General features: G+C 39.5%; 1 long non-coding RNA gene across 1 annotated transcript in view; it reads right to left on the minus strand.

The window, feature by feature from the left end:
• Positions 1–19,294, minus strand: part of LOC135450564 (uncharacterized) — a 95,279-nt gene extending 75,985 nt beyond the window's left edge. Inside the window, exon 1 of the long non-coding RNA XR_010441095.1 lies at positions 19,178–19,294. This is a non-coding gene — a long non-coding RNA (uncharacterized LOC135450564). The remainder of the gene's footprint in view (positions 1–19,177) is intronic.
• Between the last annotated feature and the right edge of the window lie 219 nt (positions 19,295–19,513).

Consider the following 19,513-nt stretch of genomic DNA (forward strand, 5'->3'; position numbering starts at 1 on the left):
ATTGATGGGCAACATGTGAAAAAAGATGCCAACCCAAATCTTCCCTTTGCTCTCTATGCCCTTTTAAAGCATATCCCAATTTAAATCAAGACTTGCTTTTAACACAACAGCAGGTAGGGACTTTGTGCTGCAAGGAAACCTAAAATATGTTGTCCTCCCACACAGCAAAGTACAAATGTCCACCCCAAAACTCAGCTCTTATCCTCAGGCATCCAAACTAAGGGTTAACAGGGGTGGGATCCTTTTGGGTTTGTCCATGGCTTTTTGGTTTGTTTAAAAAACAATTCCCTCCTTTCTGGTTAGATTTGCATGTCCTGACTATGTGCTTGAACAAAGAGTTAATTTAATATATTTAGGATGTTTTTTTGACATCTTTCAAACCGTACCACACTAGTTCATTTAGATACTGTTGTGTGGACAGACAGTAATGTAAGAGCATGAGGACTTCTTCCACAGCCCTCAGTATAATGCCAAATTCTGCTACCAACAAGTAAATATATGTAATTTTGATGAATTACATAGATGATTCTACATAATTTCTATTCTACCCTGACTTGCATAAACAAGATTTCTAGTTTTCAGTATTATGACAGATAAGTTGCATCATCCAGTGCTAATAATACTGAATAAATTGATTTAATATTTCAAAGTTCAATAACAAAGCCCCAACCAAACAAAAAAGCCCCCACTTACTGAGGATTAAATTCGAGGTTCATGAAAACAAATAGCTTTCATTTGCTCAATTTTGAGCCAGAAGTTTATATGCAGTATAATTTGAAATTTGTTTAAAGGCACATTAATGTGAAAGGAGAGCTTTTTCTTCTGATGCTACGAGGCTGCCCAGTGAAGGTGTCTGAAATGAGCTTGGGTTAGGGAGCTGGGAAGGAATCACCTCTCATAGAAAGATTTGAAACCATGATGCTTTGAGTTGCACAGAAATCCATGCTCAGAAACATGAGGCTGCCAGGCAGGTGTGAGTTAAGGTCAGCAGGTTAAACAAATGCACAAAGTGACTGTGCTAGAGGGTTTTACAGCCTTTCTGCTCCACACAAGGGATAAATAAGGTGTGGAATTGTTTCTAAAATTACTTTGGCTCAGCAGTCTGTCCATTGCCTCTCCTCTGGGTAATCTTGAAGCCTTGCCAGGATGTTATGTTCTTTGATACAGAACATTTGTCATGATGAATAGCATTATGTAAAAGTTGTGTTTTCCCCTTCTGTCTTTTGATTTGTAATATGAGAGATCATAACATGGATTTAATGTTAAGAGGTCTGAGTACTTTAAATCTTTAAAACACCTGAACAATTGAGAGCTTCATATTTACAGTGTCAAAAACGCCCTTTTGAATTCCTTATATTCATACAAAGCTCTCATGATCTGATTTACAAATACAGTTTAAAAAGAAGCAAAGCATTTTTCCTCACAGCAAGAAACATTTTCCCCTCAATAAATAAAAATTCTTAAACACAAAACTTCAAACATTTTTTATCTTGATTTCCCAGTCCTTCCACAGCGCTTGTACCTAACACTGGTTGCAATGTATTAAACCTTGGACATTCTCCTCTTTTTTTGCCCATTCCCTTCAGGTCCATGCTTATGTAGATCTTTAACACTGAGTACTAGAGCAGCTCTCCTTGCTCCTCTTTCAGTAGATACGCAGGTATGCCGATGAACAGCGCCAGATACAATCGCGCTGTCATTTACCACTTAGGCTGATCAAACCACAACCACCAGCAGCAGCCCTCGAGTGATAACTCGCAGCACTGCCCTGTGTAAGCAGGATCACAGGCTGCGGCCAGAACAATCACACTGCTCTGGCAGCCAGGCACAGGCCTCTTGATCTCCACGCTCCCTTTGTTCCCTCAGACTCCGTACAGAAGTCAATTACACATTTACTGATAACGTGGCTTACCCTGCCAGAAGGGTACTTCCATTAATATTACATCTAGGATCAGAATAAATGCAGAATAAAGGCAATTCTGTGGTTAAAACCCGTGATATCTTGATGGCCACTTTCTGAAAACAACGGTAAAATGTACCTATAGCAATAACGAGGTACAGAACCACATGACAGTTCTTCAGAGAAAGCCAAAGTGCTTTGAAAAAGATCAATTACTACAAAATCATAGTGCACTGCTGTCAATCTTCTACCTTCCTTTATAGTGAGAAATGAAATATAAATAGCCTTTGGGCTGGAGTACTCCTCTATTAAGGGGAGAGTTTGCAGTGAAGTCTAAGGCCAATTCTGCTGACTTCCATGAGCAGTGCAATGTCCTGTACTCCATTTTGCAAGGCAGGGATAAATAGTCATCACAACTCTGCTGCTTCCAGATGCCACTGACACTTCTTCAGTCAGCTCTAATGAGAAATCAACTCTCCACAGCCCAAATCGTTTAGGGTGCCCACAAGAAAATTCTATGAGGAAACCCTTTTTGACAGCCATTTAAAAAGGGAAGACTTTTTAAAGTAATCAGAAGAGCAGGAAAAGGAAGCATTTTCCTGTTTCCTTACAATGGCCACAAAGAGCATGCAAAAATAACAGAAGTCTGAGAAATAAGAAAAAGGTCATTGAACCACTAGAGCCTAAGAAAGAGATGTCTCATTTCTATTAATGTCAACTCAGAGAGGCCCAAGTGTGTCAGGCTTGGCAAATGTCACCGGTGTTATTACCTCGTTGTCGAGTATTATCGGTGTGCTAAAGGTACATATTCTTCTAGATGGCTTTATGCTGATCTGGCAGAATAAGGCCAATGAAGCATGAATAATGTGTGAATTTATACCATCATGAAAAGGGCTCATAACTACTTCTCTCCCTTGACATCTTCATAAAAAAATATTTCATTACAGGACACGGAAGATACTTTTCCAACTGAAACTCAGCTGCAAAGTAGAATGTGGATTTTGTTGTGAGAAGTTTTAAGCAGCAGAACGGAAGGTAAATTGCATGCAACACTGGGATAAAATGCTGTTAACTGGAGCCACCAGTCTAAGAGATGAGAGCCCATCTTCTGGGCTGGGTTAACCATCAGAAAGCAGAGCTGTCCGAGCTGCAATTAAGCAGCAGAGCCACAGCAGCTTAAGAGAACAGGGCAAGCACCATAACCTGCCCCCTTTGTATTCCCATGTGTTTGAACAAGGAGAGCACAGACATGTCTAACACTATCCATCCCTGGGTTTGTACAATTTATACTCCTTGTTCATCTCCACCTGAATGCCTTTTTCCAGTTTTATTTATAAAGCAATAATAAACTTGTATGCTGAGCAGAACACAAAATAAGCATGGGTGATCTCTTTAGGGTGCCAAAAACTGCTTGAGACTGACACTATGAACTAATTTTGATTTTAACCTCCTTGTCCTCTTCAGAATTAGTTCAGAATCTCAGCAATTCTAGAAAGAATATTACAGACTGAGCACAAAGTACTACATTTCACAACAGTAAGGCACACTAAGAAATAAGTGTAATTTTTCTCTTAAACTATCAAAGTAATTTAAAACCCTTAGTGAGTACCTTAATAGACAAGAGCACTCTAGCTTCAAATGGGTTTTAATGGGAGGGTAACCACAAGAATAAAATCAATTAATGAGTACTATAAATAGATTAGTGAAAACTCTCAGCTCTTTTTCTTTTTCAAACATCCTCCTACCCCACCACCCATGGAACTACTTCCAGAATAATATGATAAAACAGCCCACATAAGAAATAAAATACTGCTACCATTTGGAGGTCTTTACACTGAATTTTCTGAAAAGTTTATGCAAGTTTATATTTCAAGAAAACTGGAGTGTTGTAACTACACTAACAATAATTCACATGGAAACAGAGAATACCAACATTTTTGATGTATTTTGGCTGCATTTGAAATGTCAAAAAATAAGATGCCTTGAAAGTTAAGCTTTTTAGGACACTTGGTCTATTTGATGAGATGAGCCATTTATAAGTTTTGCCAAGCTACATCCTCTAAGAGCAGTAAAGACTTTCGAAACACTTAGCCATAAGGTGTCAGTTGCAATAAAACTCAAGTAAATACTAACAACCACACAAGTACTTCTTGTATCTCTTGGTAAAAACAGAGAAAATGCTTGAAGTGCGCATTCAGAAATGAAAGAATATACTTTCTGCTTCTCTAACATTTAAAGCTTGAACAAAATGCTAACAGAGGTGTAAATTCCACTGTTAACAGACAGTGTGATACAAACAATCAGGCTGTGATTTGCTATGGAACAATGCAGAATCAATAACCAGTAACTGGGTGTTGAATCCATGTGAATGGTGTTCCAAAGTCCTTCCATCATTATAAAGCATGGCACAAAGATAGATCTGACCTCCTTTTACTGATGGGATTGTAATTACAGAGTGTCATCTGAAAACCAGCCAAAGGTCTTTCTTGGAGTACTGCACCAATGAGCCACAGCTGTATTTCCCTTTCACAGCCTCTCAAGTGTGTTGGAGAAATCTGTAACCACACTCAACATCCCGCGGGCTGCAACATGAGAATGGAATGTGACAAAGGACAAGAGTGGTGTTGAGAGCGTGTTCATGGTCAAGAGTATCAGACATGGGGCTGTTATCTTCTGCTGAGCCCACACAAAACTCCCATTCATAAGAAGCAGATACGGTGGAATTCAATAAATGAGCAACCATAACAAAGCTGTTCTCAGCAAGAATGAAACAGAAGCAGGAATTAAACACCTCTTCCTGCATGCTGTTTAGGTAGGGATTCACTTTTCCAGCATCCATGTGACAGTAAAGTAACCATGGAAATAGCCTATGAATGTTTATACATAGAGGTTCTCTGATTATGCATCATAGCTGCTTCATTTGTAGCTTTTAAAGAATGCGAATTAAGTTGTCCAATTAGTCCATGTTTGTTCTTTTAATTGCTTCTGTTCTGCTGCATCCTCAGTGACGCAATTTGTGCCCTCTGATGTCACAAGGGGTGATGCCAGACATATAAAACCACTGACAGTGGAAAGTTCACTAGAGATTTCCATGGAACAGATTTATTCACTATGGCTGTGAAGGGTGGGAGACCTCATACAGACCTCACTGATCTACACCAGGTCAAGCTAAGATTAGATAAAGTCAGTTACAGAATTGGCTGACTTTTCTCCATGTCTCTACCAGACAAACACATTCACACATTCAGAATTTATAGCTCTTATCAGGAGTCTTGAGTAATTAATAATTTATCAATTTCAGCAATACAATTTTTCCATAAGACTTATGATGGGGAATTAGAAATCAGTTATCTTCTGAGGAGGGATTTAGGCATTGCCATGATAACTTGAACCTGACAAATTCTTTGTTTCATGGACTCCCATCCCAACAGAGTAACTCTGTGACAGTAGCTCCTCTCCACTGTGATTGAATTGTTTTAGAACAAATCTGCTTCATGTATACACTGGTCATTCATTGCCATTTCACTTTGATTCACCCCAAGGGATTGATTACCAGAACCTCAGTTATGCTGCCTCAGAGATCCTGACACCATCTTCCCCAGCAGAATGCCCCAGGCCTTTCAGGAATCCAGATGCTGACCAATGTGGGGCTCTGAAGAGGGGATGCCAGATTTGAAATAGCAGATGTGCCCACAGAGAAAACTGAGCTCACCAAGCTTTTGGTAATGTCTAAGTATAAAGCTATTGATCCAAAAGCAAGACACCTAAATTCTGGTTAGATTTAGAAAAGACAGGACAAGAGTGCACACACCCACTGCTCCACAGGAAACTTCATAATGAAATGTTTCCAAGATAATAGAGATGAGATTCTATTGAGGTGCTCCTCCACACCCATTTCTTGCAGAAGAGATGTGAATGACATTGGAAACATTTCCACCTGCAATGAATTCTTTGTTCTGAATATATTAGGGTAGTAGAACAACTTCAAGCAAGCATACAGGATAGAGCAGACAAAATAAGTTAAATGCTCCCAATTCAAGATCAAAATGAGGAAATAAGTTCAGAAGAAGAACCTGTTTGAAAGGCTCTTGCAGATCAGACTTAATAGCAAGCACTAGGAAGTATTTGGATTTTTAAAATCATATTGAAGCATGAAGGACCAGCTTCATGAGTCTTTTGGAAAGCAAGAAATAAAAGTCTGAGCTGGTGCTTGGTCTTCCTCTTAGTCACACAGTCAAGACAAAGCAAAGGGTAATTAGCAAGAAGTTCACTGATCATAGTACATGCTCAAATGAGCCAGTATTCATTCAGGTGAGTACAAACATCTTCCATTTCTGTGTTCTTTAGAGTAGTTGAAGATTACTCAAGGCATTCAGTACCTGTTTGTCTCTATAATCCACAGACAAACAAAAATTAAAAATCTTGCAACAACTGAGGAAACAAACACTTGGAACAAATTAAGATTGAAGTCTGACTTAACAACATTGTTTTATCACACTGTCTGCCTAAATCACTGAGGATAACACCAATTCACTCCTTCAATGTCTGTGTAACTATCCTTGGCTTACAGAGGATGAATTCCCAGTCAAACAGGATATGACAATGACAGAAAAAGCAGAAGTATCGTATTAGTAATGTGATTAGTCCCACAAAAGCTGTAACCACATCCTTACAGTTAATCATAGCTAAGTGCTCTTCCTAGCTCAGGTCCTAAACCAGCAGCTTAGTACAGAATTACACTTGCATAAGGACACAACCCATTGTCTGTATTAAGACATTCCAGATGCACCTCTTTTCATCTGTCAAGGGCACACATTTGTACCTCTCATGTTTGTGTTTAAAGCTATTGTTCATGTATCAGGCATTCTAATTTTAAAAGGTCTAGATGTATGAAAACATACTAGAATGCAATAAAATACTCAGAATCCATATTTATGTGGATTTGCAGCTCTTTGTTGAAAAAAGACTTGACCAGGAGTTAATTCATAATCACTAGTCACATATTTTTATGAAGTGTAACATAAACAAATGTATATACAGACATACCAAAATACATGTAGAGGGAGCAAGATGAAGTATGATCAGTTTAGCTCAAATACATAGATATAACCTGGGAAAAAAAGTACCCCTTGCTATATTAGGAGCTGCAAAGCTTGGATGTGAGTGGGTTGGTGTTTTTATTTTGGGGTGGGGGTGGGAGAGGGAGAGGACCTCTAATAAAAACAAATAGAGAAAAAAACCTAAAATATTGTTTTGAACTCCCACGTGGGTCAGGCTGGACCCCCACCTATGACCTAATGACAGGCTGCCCTCCACTCCAGCAGAAACATTTGTCCGACAGCAGGCTGAACCCTCTGGGTGCCCCTCATGGATCATTATTCCAATTACATTGACACCTGTGCCACAAGCTTCAACCAAATCCATTGTCCAACCTGTGTCCAGAGGCCTGGATTATCTCCTGTTCCTTATCAGGGGCAGGTAGCCACAGGGTTATTATACAGTCTGTTATAGCTTTTTATGTGGAGTAAAGATTAGCATTACACCATAGAAAGGCTGACAAACACAGCACACCTGGACTCCTTATGTAGCTGCATTTTGCTGAGCACAGGAAACAGTTTTTATTACGTGCCAGGAAAATAACTGTAAGAACAAATCTGGCTTCAAAACTGAGAATCAACTGTACTGAAGCCAAAAGCAGTGCCAGTCTGGGACAGGTGTACAGTAAGGGAGCAGGTGGAAGATAAATCCCATTGTGGGAAGCTCAAGGATGCATATCTCACCACAAAGAAGGCATGTGTCTCTGGTACTGGCTCAGCTTTTTTACTGTCTGCTTCTACTGGGACTGAGTTTCTGCTCTGAAACACACCACAGGAAAATAGAAGATCCCAAAAGCAGGCTTGGAACCCTCCCCAGCTTTTCAAATTAATGACTATTTCTGAAGCAGAGCTGTCCCTTCCTTTCTAATGAGCTAAAGTAGTTCATTAGATTTCTGATCAAAAGTAGCTCCAAAAGTTAAATTAAAAAGAGTATAAATTGTGCCCTTGAACCAGTAGAAAAACATATTTAGTGATATTAGGTTGAAATAAAGTCATTGCTCACTCTGACCAGAGCCAGTAAGGGAGAATCAAAGCCTGGAAACCCCAGGGTGGTCATCAGGGGTTTGCTTGGTCTAGAGTTGAGCTCCCTCCTCTAGGAATGCATCAACTGCACATGCCACAGGGACAATCTCTGACATAATTTCTCCAAACCTGCAGTATTACACAGACAACAGAGGACTTGCTGAACACAAAGGACCAAATAATTTCAGTTTTATAGCCTCTGTGCTTAGGTTGGAGTTCTGACTTTCAGTCAGCATTTTCAGCTGTCACATTTTGGAGAGGAAAGAACAAAAGCAAAGAAGCACCAAGTAAAATAAGGGCAGTATGTAGCATCACAGTTGAAAGGAACAGATACATTCCAAGCTCTTTCAACACCTAGAATTCTCAGAAAGGGTAGAGTTGAATACAAAATATTCCATAAAACAGTCAAAATAAGATACATATTTTTTTCCTACATTTAGTGTAGGCAAACAGTGAACTCCACAACACAGCCAGTCACTGCAATCAGTTTTGAACCACATATCAAGAATGTGTGCCTGTGAAGGCCCACAGAGAAAGAGGTAGCAGCCAGATGGAAATGCAGCCTGCACCCAAAATTGCTCACTGAGGTTAGACTGCCTTCCCACTTTACTGAAGTCAGGTGCAAATCTCCTACAAAACGAGTCCTCAGCAAAAAGGCTGCTTTCCTTAAAATTCTTGTGCTTTCCAATAAGGATCACAAATACAAACCTTCAGCACAGCAGTGGTTGTATTTTTTTTTCTTGAAATCAATCACTTATAGATTAATTATACAAGATTTTTCTTTTCGTGTAGATTTTTCTCAAGCAGAGATGAGCCATGAATTAAAGTGTAATCACCTTGATAGCAATTATATATGTAAGTTTCACCTCCATTGCACTTAGACATTTCATTAATTAAGGAAATTTTCACTCTGCTATGCTAAATGTAGCAATGCAGAAGTCTGGATTCCAGCTGCTCAGGACAGATGAACATTCCGCGAGATTCTTGCCTGTCTCTCACCCACCACAGTGCCTGGCCCAAAGTCTCTCATTTAGAGTCCAGAAGCACACCTAGCCTGTAAAGTGACCTGTTGCAGCAAGAAGATGATCATCCTTGCCCATGTCCATGCAATTCTTGGCCTTCCAACAGATGTCAAGTGAGTTCCAGTTCAAGATAAACATGCAGGAATGTCTGACACTCCAGAAGTGGAGCTCTATATTAAACAGGGCCCCCACACAGTTGAGCAGCAGTGGGTCATGTGCACTACAAAGTGTCTCACCTTGGCAGGCAGCACTGCCAGGAAGCCACCAGCTCAATACAACTCAGCCTGAATTAGCTATTACTTGTTAAAAGCAGGACTGGACACATAAAAACAGCAGCAATGCAAGATTATTTACTGAGTTTGAGTTTCAGGGCTGTTTAATGTCATTATAAAAAAGTGCTAGGAGCTACTTTCCTTGAGAAAACTGCGGCTGTCTAGAAACAAATAATGAGGGAAATGCTGCCAGTTTTCAACATTTTACTGTAATAAAACCTCAGAAAACCCTGAAAAACCAAAATGCCTTCTGAGTAAAAAGCCCTTTACAAAGTTTGGCCTCATGAAGTAGAGATTAACTCAAGGCTCAGAGGTCAGTACACTGTTCCCAGGGAATGCTACTAAATGTTTTGCATCAGGCTTTTAAAAACTTTCAGCTCCTGAGTAGTAGTCAAAAACTCACATGAACTATTATTTTCTCCTGTTTATTAATTCTGGAGGAAACAGCATGATGCATGTGATTGAAAGTCTCATATAAAAATTGTTAAATTATGTTCTCCCTCTTTTAAAATGCTAGCTTATGAACTTAAGGCAGAAGATTTGTTTTGAAAAGCTAAACAAGCTGGTGCAAGAACAAGTTTGGTTTTTTTCTTTTGGTCTTGAAGCTGAAAATGAGGATATTTCGAAGATGTAGCAATAGTACAAGCTCCTTGACCCATTGGGTATCACTGGCAACATATTATTAATATCAACCAAAATGGAAGAGATGTTTTATAAAGATTCCTATGGGAATTACTTCTGTGCACACACATTTCTCATTAGATATGTTAAACAGACTGCAGAAAGATCAACTCTCATATAATAAAACCGTAACAGTTTAGAGACTTTTGCTGCTCTTTTTCAGAGATTTGGAAATAAGAGTTGACAAGGAAGAAGAGGGAGAAAGGGGCTAAGTCACCCTGATATGAATATTTGTGTAGTACCTTTTGAATAGGCTCCAAATAGTTCCTCAGGCCAAGCAGGGAGTATTAAAGCCTTTACATACAAACTTCAAAGCCAGTTGCACTGTATTGCTCACTAGTGTTATAATCTCTTGAAAAAACACATGGAGGATATCAACCCAAACCTAATGTTCTTTCATCTATTTCTTCACCATTCTAAGAAGCATTTACCAAATTTGCCGTTGATATATTTAGACAACAAAATGAGGGCTGAGTGCTTGCAACTGCTTTTTTTGTATGCACAGGGAAGCAATCAGAAATTCTAGAATCTCACTTGGAGACCTGCTCACTTTAAGTTTCCATGAAATGGAGGCATTGTTCTTCAAAAACATGTCCCAGGGGTTCCTCATAAGCAATTTTTAAAAATGTCATTTTCTTATCTATACAAATGTAAGTCAAATAAAATTACTCCACAGCTGCTGGGTTTCTAGCTTTTCTAATTGTATTTATTCACGGATTTCCTTGGCATTTCAAAGTGGAACTAGAAACAAAAGCAAACAAAAAAAATCCAACCCAACAAACACAATGCATACATTGATGAAACCTCCTGAGTGCTTTACATAATCCAAGGCAATTTTCTCCAAGAAACAAAATGAATGAAATTTGCTTATGGACCCCTAAGCTTTGCAAACCCTTCAACTAGAACAAGAGAAATATGTGGCTGGAAGCCAATCGGCAGCCAAATGTGTTAGATGTGTTCCATTTATTATTAATGTGACAACATTCTATATAGCAGCAACAGGGCAGGCAAGTAAAGGGTTGCCATGGAGATAAGTTACTCAAGATGCAGCTAAAAATACTCCCTTCTTCCCTTACTGTAATAAATATTGCATTATGTGAAGGCTAACAATGATGATATCAAATGCCATCTCACAAAGGCTTCCAGCTGTGAGCATTCTGGCTAGCTAATGGATTGCCCGATGGACACGCAGCACTTCTTGCCTCTGGATGTCAAAGGAGCCTATTTTTGCCCTCATTACATGGTTAAATGTTAGATGGCAGCTGTTGACATCATTAGGACAAAATATTGCTCCCTACTCAGGGTAGATTTCTTACACCATTGTGACTTTGGGGGATTACAGTCATGTTCTGGGAGGAGATGCAACTGAAACTGGAAAACAAATATATGGAAATGTCCTTTGAACAAGATCACAGGAGGTTATTAGGCCTTGTCTCTGAGGACCGTGGTTACACATTTCACCTTTTTGGTGCTCACCAGGTTAAGAATAACAAAGATTCTAACAGTACCTATTAATCAGACCCAAAAAAAAAAAAAAAAATTAAAAACTCGGGCTTTTTGGAAGGACTCTTTCCCACCTTCAGTTTTCTTGTAGTTTAGGTATGTCCAAACAGCAGCAGAGTTTTTATAGAGTTGGAAAAAATATATGTTGCAACATTCTTTGCCCTCCACAGGAAGTCTATATAAGCACAATGCTTCCATTTTTCAGTTTTACATTTCTTCTTCAGTAAAACTTTTGAATGACTCTGATATGAAGTGAATCTTAATCAACCAATTTAGCTGAGAGATTAAAATACTTAATACCAGAGCAAAACATAATTCAGGTCTTTGCTAATGCCATAACTGTTCATACATTTTTTCTGCTTATGGTCTTTAAAAGATGGAACTCACATTTATTTCTTAGTTTACCATCAAATTGAACAAAGGAATTACTTTCATAGAATCCCAGACTATACAGGTGGGAAAAGATCTCATCAATCATCCAAGCTGTGTCCTTGTTAAAGTCTGCTACAGAGTAGTAGATCATGCCTGGCTTTTTTCAGTCAGAAACTCACCTTCAGCACTGTAACAATAGAGTTTTCTTGCCCATACACATGATCATATACAGAATTTTCATATTTCCAACTCATTTAAATATTTTTGTTTTGCTTAGGGTGATGGTATGCTTATTTTTCAGTAGAATGAGCTATATCTTAAAAAATAGGATAATAATTATACTTGAAAAACCCAGGAAATGTTCCTAGAAAAGCAAAAGGCAGGGTGGAAGTTTTAATTCTGCCATTTCTCAAAGTGCAAGATTGTATCTGCTGTTAATAGGCAGCAAAAAGCACACACGGGAAATGCAACCAGGGAATTTAAGAAAATGGGGTAACACTACACAAAACTTCTGCCAGTGTGTCCCAGGAGCACAGAGCTCTGTGATCAGCACCACATCCCCTGCAGTGGCACACTTTATCACTTGGCTGAGAGCAGGAACCTCCCCTTGACAACACACACAGCCACTTCCTTCAGGAACACAGCTTTTAACTATCATTTTTCCCCCTTTTCCTTTGTGTACTCTGTTCTTACCCTTGATGGCACAAAAATGAGCTCTCTAACGCTACCCCCTGAGCACACTCAGCTGCTGGCTGAGTAAACACAGGAGCAAGTCTGTCCTGAATAGCAAGTGAGCCTACAGCCACAGAAATGTCTGGGTACTTACTCAAAAGAAAAAGCAGTCTTCAAAATAGGCCTCCCTGCCACGCGAAATTCCTGCTTCTCCCTTTTACCTAAAGAGGTTACTTCATTTTAAATGCTCACCTGGGCTCAACCCCACAGAGCCTGTAAGCATGGGCTTTGTGGTTTGTTTGCTGGCTCTAAAGGACTTAACACACTTCTGGCACAGTATTCATGATATCCCTACTTCCATTTCATGGATAATAATTTGACTCAGATGAGCCTGTAGCTTTGTAAGCTCTCTCTACTTGACTCTCCATCACCTTCCACTACACTGGGTTGCTTAAAGCCTCATCCAATCTGCCCTCAAGTACCAGCAAGGACGGGGCATCCACAGATTCTCCAGACAACCTGCTCCAAAAGGAATTTATCCCCTTAAGTAGCCTGTTACAGTTTCATGATTCTCCCTGAAATAACAGCATAGAGCAATTTCTCTCTATTTCAAGAAGACAGTTGATAATTCATTGCGAAAGAACTTTTCATTTGGCTTTTCATTTCTCCACTGCTGTTATGTATATTTACTCTGGACTAGTCTTGTTTTTTCTGTTGTTCCAAGCAAGGTGTTATCCTGCTTTTTACAAACACCCCAGCTCTCCTGTGAGCCTCCAGCCTCCTTCCAAAGGCTCAGTGCCAGGCAGCTCCATGCAGGTGCAATGGCAGTGACCTTGGATGATACATTTGCTGGACAAGCCTCCAGAGAATTGCATTATTTCTGGAGCGAGGCTTCCTGTCAGATGTTGTAATACATGGCATAGATGCCTGTTCCTAACAGACATTTCACCTGGAAAAAGCATTCTCTTGTTTTTCACATCCATTACATAGAGGAGAGGTAAGAAAAAGAAAACCTGCTTTTAAGCACAACCCGATTGTGTTTGCTCCCACCAAATCTTCCACCTTTTTTTTTTTATTTTTGGCAAATCTTATGGTTTATGTATGCCAATTATAATAGCATAGATAATAAAACCAACAAAAACCCCCAACCCAAATACCAGATATATGGGAACACTGGGGAATGGTGCTTTTAGGAAAGGATTGATTTGTACACTACTATGATTACACTGCATAAATACACTCGGTGTAAGAACACTTCAGTAGCTGGAGATGACAAACTACAACAGAAGAAGCTCTCAGAAGGACAATGTTTATCTTCTGTGTGCTTTAGAATCCTTGTTAGCTGAGCAGAGGGACACCAGGACAACACTGACTACATTTTTAAAACAGTGAGAGAAACCTCTTCAAAAGGGAAAAAAACTCCAACAATAAAAAGCAGAGTTGCTGGGGAGTTCTGGGTGGTTTGTGTATTTCTGTTTCATTGGGTTTTTTGTTGTCATTTATTGCTTGGGAAAGGATGTGCATTTAAAAAAAACTAAAGATTAGCAAGGTTTAGATGCCAAAACCTCAAGCTGTAGAAAATCCAGGTGGATAAGATGACCATTTCTTATCCATTTCTTATGGATAAGATACCATTTCTTATGAGTGCAATTAATCATCACAGCATACTGTTAAGGAAAATGGTAGCTAATACACCTTGAAGACTGGATGCCTTTCAGGTAGGAATGTTCTAGCTAACTACAAGTTCTGCCTTAAAGAAAAGTTACATAGATGTAAAAAGACTCATTAAATCTCATCATACAGGTACTAGTTTAAAATTAACAATCCCTTCCAAGTTTAAATGCAAACTGTAAAATACCCTTCATACAGTTTATGTAACTTAAGCTAACACAGCCATTTTCACCTGAAATATCTCTAACTCTATAAGAAAAAAATAAAAATGAAAAAGAAAAAAAGCTCTGTTAAACACAGGGCCATACTGCTCACATAGATCAAAAATTTATGAATTACTTCAGATGTGACATGAAGTAAACCAATGACAGCACAGAGTCCATGCTACAGATTAAGCATCTATTTAAGAAGTATTTGAACAGAGAACTTGAAGACCCTTTCCACTGAGGAGTCCCCTGAGAACAATCTCCTTCAAGAGCAAGAGCACTGAGCTTAGAGGCTTTTGTTGGTTCCAGGAGACTGCTCTCCTGTTCTTGCTCTGAATATGAAGTCCTGCATTAGTCCTCCATCATCACACCTCTTTGATGCCTTTGCAGATATTTCCACTCAGAAAACATATTGGGCTCGTGTGTCTTAGAGCTCAAGTGTCCTATTTGGTTGCTACCTCACATGGTCCTGCATTCTAAGGTCACACAGACTCAGGCCAAATATACAGAAACAATTCATTAAATAATAGGTTAAATTTAATGTAGTTATAACTTGAAAGGGTGTCATTTATGTCGAAATTGCATATAAGAAATGACAAATTCCACCTCTGATATCCATTGATATATTTTGGTCTTAGCTTCGTTTCTCTCTTCCATATTTGAATATTTTCTAAAAACATCCATTACAACTTCAGTAATTAATCAACAAATGTCATTTTCCATTAAAGCATATTTAATCGTCACAAAAATTAGGAACAACTAACAACCAAAACCAGTATAATTACTTCTAATGCAAATGTGCTAATTTAAATTGTGGAATACTTCTTTAAGAGAAGTCTGTGTTAATTGGGGTCTGCTCATGAAAGCAAGCTGCTAATTGAGCTGGCATGTGCCAGATAGACTAGTCCAACTGAAAGAAAGACAATATTTGCAATGTAACACTGATTTTAAAAGTTAACATTTTAATGAAAAAAGCTGCTATCAGGCTCATGCCAGTTCAATTAGTCACTCCTTCCCATGAGCAGACCCCAATTAACACACTTTTCCGAAAGAAATATCCCACTGTTCAATTAAAACATGGAAGCATAGATGATTACACAAGTCTATTTTGATAATTAGCCTTACTTGATCTGTCTCAAATGTGTTGTTTCTGAACTGCCGCATCATCAAAACTTGTGGGTTATTTTTGAGCAAATGCTTTTTATCTGCATTAAGCAGACACTGTCTGTGCAACAGAACCAAAGCAGCTCCACAATCCAGCAGTGGCAAGGTAACACCTTGGTGCCTGTTGGTAATAGCAAAGATAAAAGATAAATAGCAAAGATGGTTTTGATCAGTTGGAGAAATAAGGTGAACAGGACTTCTGTTCCCAGTGAGTACTTGTACAACCCTATGGCAAACACGAGTAAATAAAGGCAAGCATGGGTTGATCCAAGGCCTGGGGTCAATGAGAATCTGTCTTCAGTGACTGTAGGATTAGGTCCCCATGTTCCATGGGACAAGAGGAATTATTGCAGTGCATCAAGCAGTGGGAGCTGGCAACTGGGCAAATATTGATTTGGCATGCTAACTGCTATAATATTGATTTTAAACACAACTTGAATATAGATTTATCAACCATTCTGCAGCACTGTGTCAATGCACAATAACGACAGCCTTTGATGGCTCAGTAAAGTAACAACAGTGAGGAAGAATGAAGGAAGAGTCATGATCACTGCAAATGTTCCCTCAGAAGTATCATGATACACATACCTGGGGAGCTTGTCACCTAACTGAGCTATTGAAAGGTTTGGTAAGTCTTGTCTAATTAGCCAAGAGTGATGTTAATCAATAAAGTCACACAGAATTCAGGATTTTCTCCTGTATTTGGGACTGCGGCATAAAATACAGTGGTTTCCTGTGGAAGGAATTGATCTTGCCTACTAGTAAGTTAAAACAATGCTTCTCACTATTGATCCCTTCAAATCAATATTAGGCTTTTTGCTTGATACGATGGAGCAGGCAATTCTGAATTCACAAGTACAGATGGCGTGGAGGCAGACATGCCATCACTAAAGCAAGCAATGTGCAATTACAGTGCCCCTGCAGTCCACTAGCAGTAACCCTGGCTTTAGCATGAGTCTCTCATTGCATGCTTGGACCAAACTTCTGTTATTACTACTTGTCAAAACTAGTTATCACTATGATTCCCTGAGGAGACATTCTTACTGATCTAAAGTGTCTTTAGAGAGTGCAACACAATCATCCAGTCTGAAGGAGAACATATAAATCTATTTGCCTTCGGATATTACATGCTTGCTAACTTATCGCTGCTGCATCTAATGCCATTACCTAATGCAGTATGCAGGTATTCCTGTCACCCAGAATTTACATTAAAGACAAAACCTCAAAAAAACCCAAAAACCATAATCATGCTTTGGAAAATTATTGTGATCAAACAGAACAGATTGTTAGGTATCCATCTCCAAAATACTGAGGGGATAGGGCAGAAAGATTCAATGGCATATGGTCTTTAACTCACGTATTTACTTTCCTTGAGATAGTTGCTGTAAAACTACCACCCACATACTCAGCATTCAGAAATAATACCACATGTGAAATGCAAAAGAAGTTTATTCACTAAAATATTTTCATTTTGAAGGAGAGACTGCACTTCCTGTTGGAAGTTGGTTAATTTCTATAACCCCAGAGCACCAGGATAACCCCAGAGGCTTGACTTGAACGGAGTAACTGCACCAGACTGGTGGATTTGCCAAAGGATCCCAGAAGCTTTGCTGCAAAAGAACCTCCCCTAGGCAACAGGCTTGAATAAAGGCTGTAGGGAGGTGGTGCAGGAAAATGCAGGACAAAAGCTACAGCTGGGAGACTGCAGCCAACACCTGGTCTGGTAGGCCCTAATCTATTCAAGTATGCACAGCTACTCTGAAACCTCCCTGCAGAAATTTGGCAAGAAAAAAACCAAAAAGTAGGGGTAAGTGAAAAGGAATAAGAAAAACTTGCCTTTCAGAGGTGCTTTGCTCTTCTGCTCAGAATCCATCAGTCTGCTCCTATACACAACAGATTCCTCTGTTCCTACCCCTAATTTTGCTACAGTTACAGCTGCCCCCTCTTTTTTCAAGCTATTTAGTTTTCTTCTTTTTGATTATGGCACATTCAGTATCACATACATTTTCATGCTATCTCAAAGTTTAAGTATTTGGCCTCTAGCAGCACAACACGTTTTATTTTATTCAGAATGTCCCCATTCTCAGTTTGGTCACAAACCACCAGAAACCACACATTTCAATTTAGGAATTCAAATCCTTGCAATAAACTTTACATTGAATGAGTTAACACAAACATACAATTATTTTTTTTTTCCCCCACAGGCTGGAGATAAAGGCCATGTAAAATCAAACCAAAGTATTTCTGTTTTAATCAAGCATTCAAAATCCAAAAATACATATCCTCAGTTTGAAGTACTGGGGAATCTTTTCAGTGGACTAAAAGTTTTAAGAACTTCTCCAAATCTGGGCAGGGGTGGAACCCCACATTAAAACACCAATACTTACATTTCAAACCTTTTTATCTCCTGAGATAGTAGAAAGAGAATTTAATGTACTCCCACAGAAATTCAGGGCCTACTTGAACCAGTAGCTCATAATATACATTTTGAACTAAGTCTTCATTTAGGTTATCAAACAGAAACTAAGTGGTTTGTGCTTTTCAAGCACTTCAACATAAACTTCATTTCAGGCTGAGAAAGAATACAAAGTTAAACACTCCGCATCACATGTATGAGTTAAGGATGCAAAATAAAGGCAGCCTGGGACTGCGCTAGTCAAAGAGGAACAAAAACATTTGTCTGTAACTTCAAGATACCATGAGAGGGGTTTTTTAACCAAAAAAAGGGAAGGAAAACAAAGGCAAAAGGAGATCCCTATGACCCAGCTGCAGAAGTAAAAGCAAAGTGCAGAATGCAGCAATAGCAGATCTAAGAAGACACTGTTTCTAAGAAAACTGAAGGAAGGGAGTCAGCAGAGAGAGGGAAACATGTTCTCCATTTTGATGTTGGCATCTCTCAGGCTCCTTGCCAGAGGCTACAGGCATCCCCAGGGCCCATCCAAACCCACTCAGGAGACTCTGCTCTATTACAGAAAGCTTCACTTAAGCAATGCAAGTATCTCCCCATATTTTGTATGAAGTCTTACAGCCATCAATATACAAGTGACATTTTTTACAACTCTGTTCCCAAGATAACCAAGGTCTGCTTCTACTGATCTAGACTTGTTAGGCATTAACTTGAAGCTCAAGCAAGTTCCTCAGATACAGGAGCAAACTTAGGGCAATGGGTGGTGGAAAATAAACAAGTTTCACAAGGCGCTACTGGCCCTGCATACACTGACAGTTCTTAGCACCCCAGAAATGCTTTAAGATACATGATGCACATATTTACTTGATCAGGCTTTGCAGAGAACTAGACTTTTTCAGGTACAGTCAGAAAATTCACTACTCAAAAACAGAGTCAGAGAAAGTGGGTACATCTTAAGAAGACCAACCTCTCAAAGACTGCAGCTTACATGCCTATCTTACATAACCAGCAATTCTACCTCCTCAACACCTCATGTTCCAGAAACCCTAAAACAGCCAGAACAACTCACGTCATCCTTACGTTTTCCAATCTTTCATCTCCTTAAGTCCCTGACTCAGGAGCGTCAGAGTCCCTTGATCTAATATACATTACAGGAAAAGCCAGGTAATTCCATCAGCAGTGACTCACCCTCACAGCCTCCGCCTGGGGCACGCAGCTCCACAAAGGATGGCTCCAGCTTTGTGTGTAACTCCTTCTCCCTGAGCCAGCACCTCTCTGAGAAAAGGCAGAACTGGGAGCGGTGTGCAACTAGAAGGTTCCAGCCCAGGCTGCCTCATCAGCACAGACTGGGAACAGCTGAGATGGCCCCGCCATTAACCACACACAGGTGCAGCTCATTAGCTCGTTCCCTCCTCTCCTCCAAGGCACACTCAGGTGCAGCAAATCCCTGGGCTTGGCTGGACAGGTGAGGCCATTCCCAGTGCCATGCCTGCAGAATGGGCAGTGACACAGCCTTCTTCACTC

This window comes from Zonotrichia leucophrys, chromosome 7 (genome assembly GCF_028769735.1).
Source record: "Zonotrichia leucophrys gambelii isolate GWCS_2022_RI chromosome 7, RI_Zleu_2.0, whole genome shotgun sequence".
Classification (NCBI taxonomy): domain Eukaryota; kingdom Metazoa; phylum Chordata; class Aves; order Passeriformes; family Passerellidae; genus Zonotrichia; species Zonotrichia leucophrys.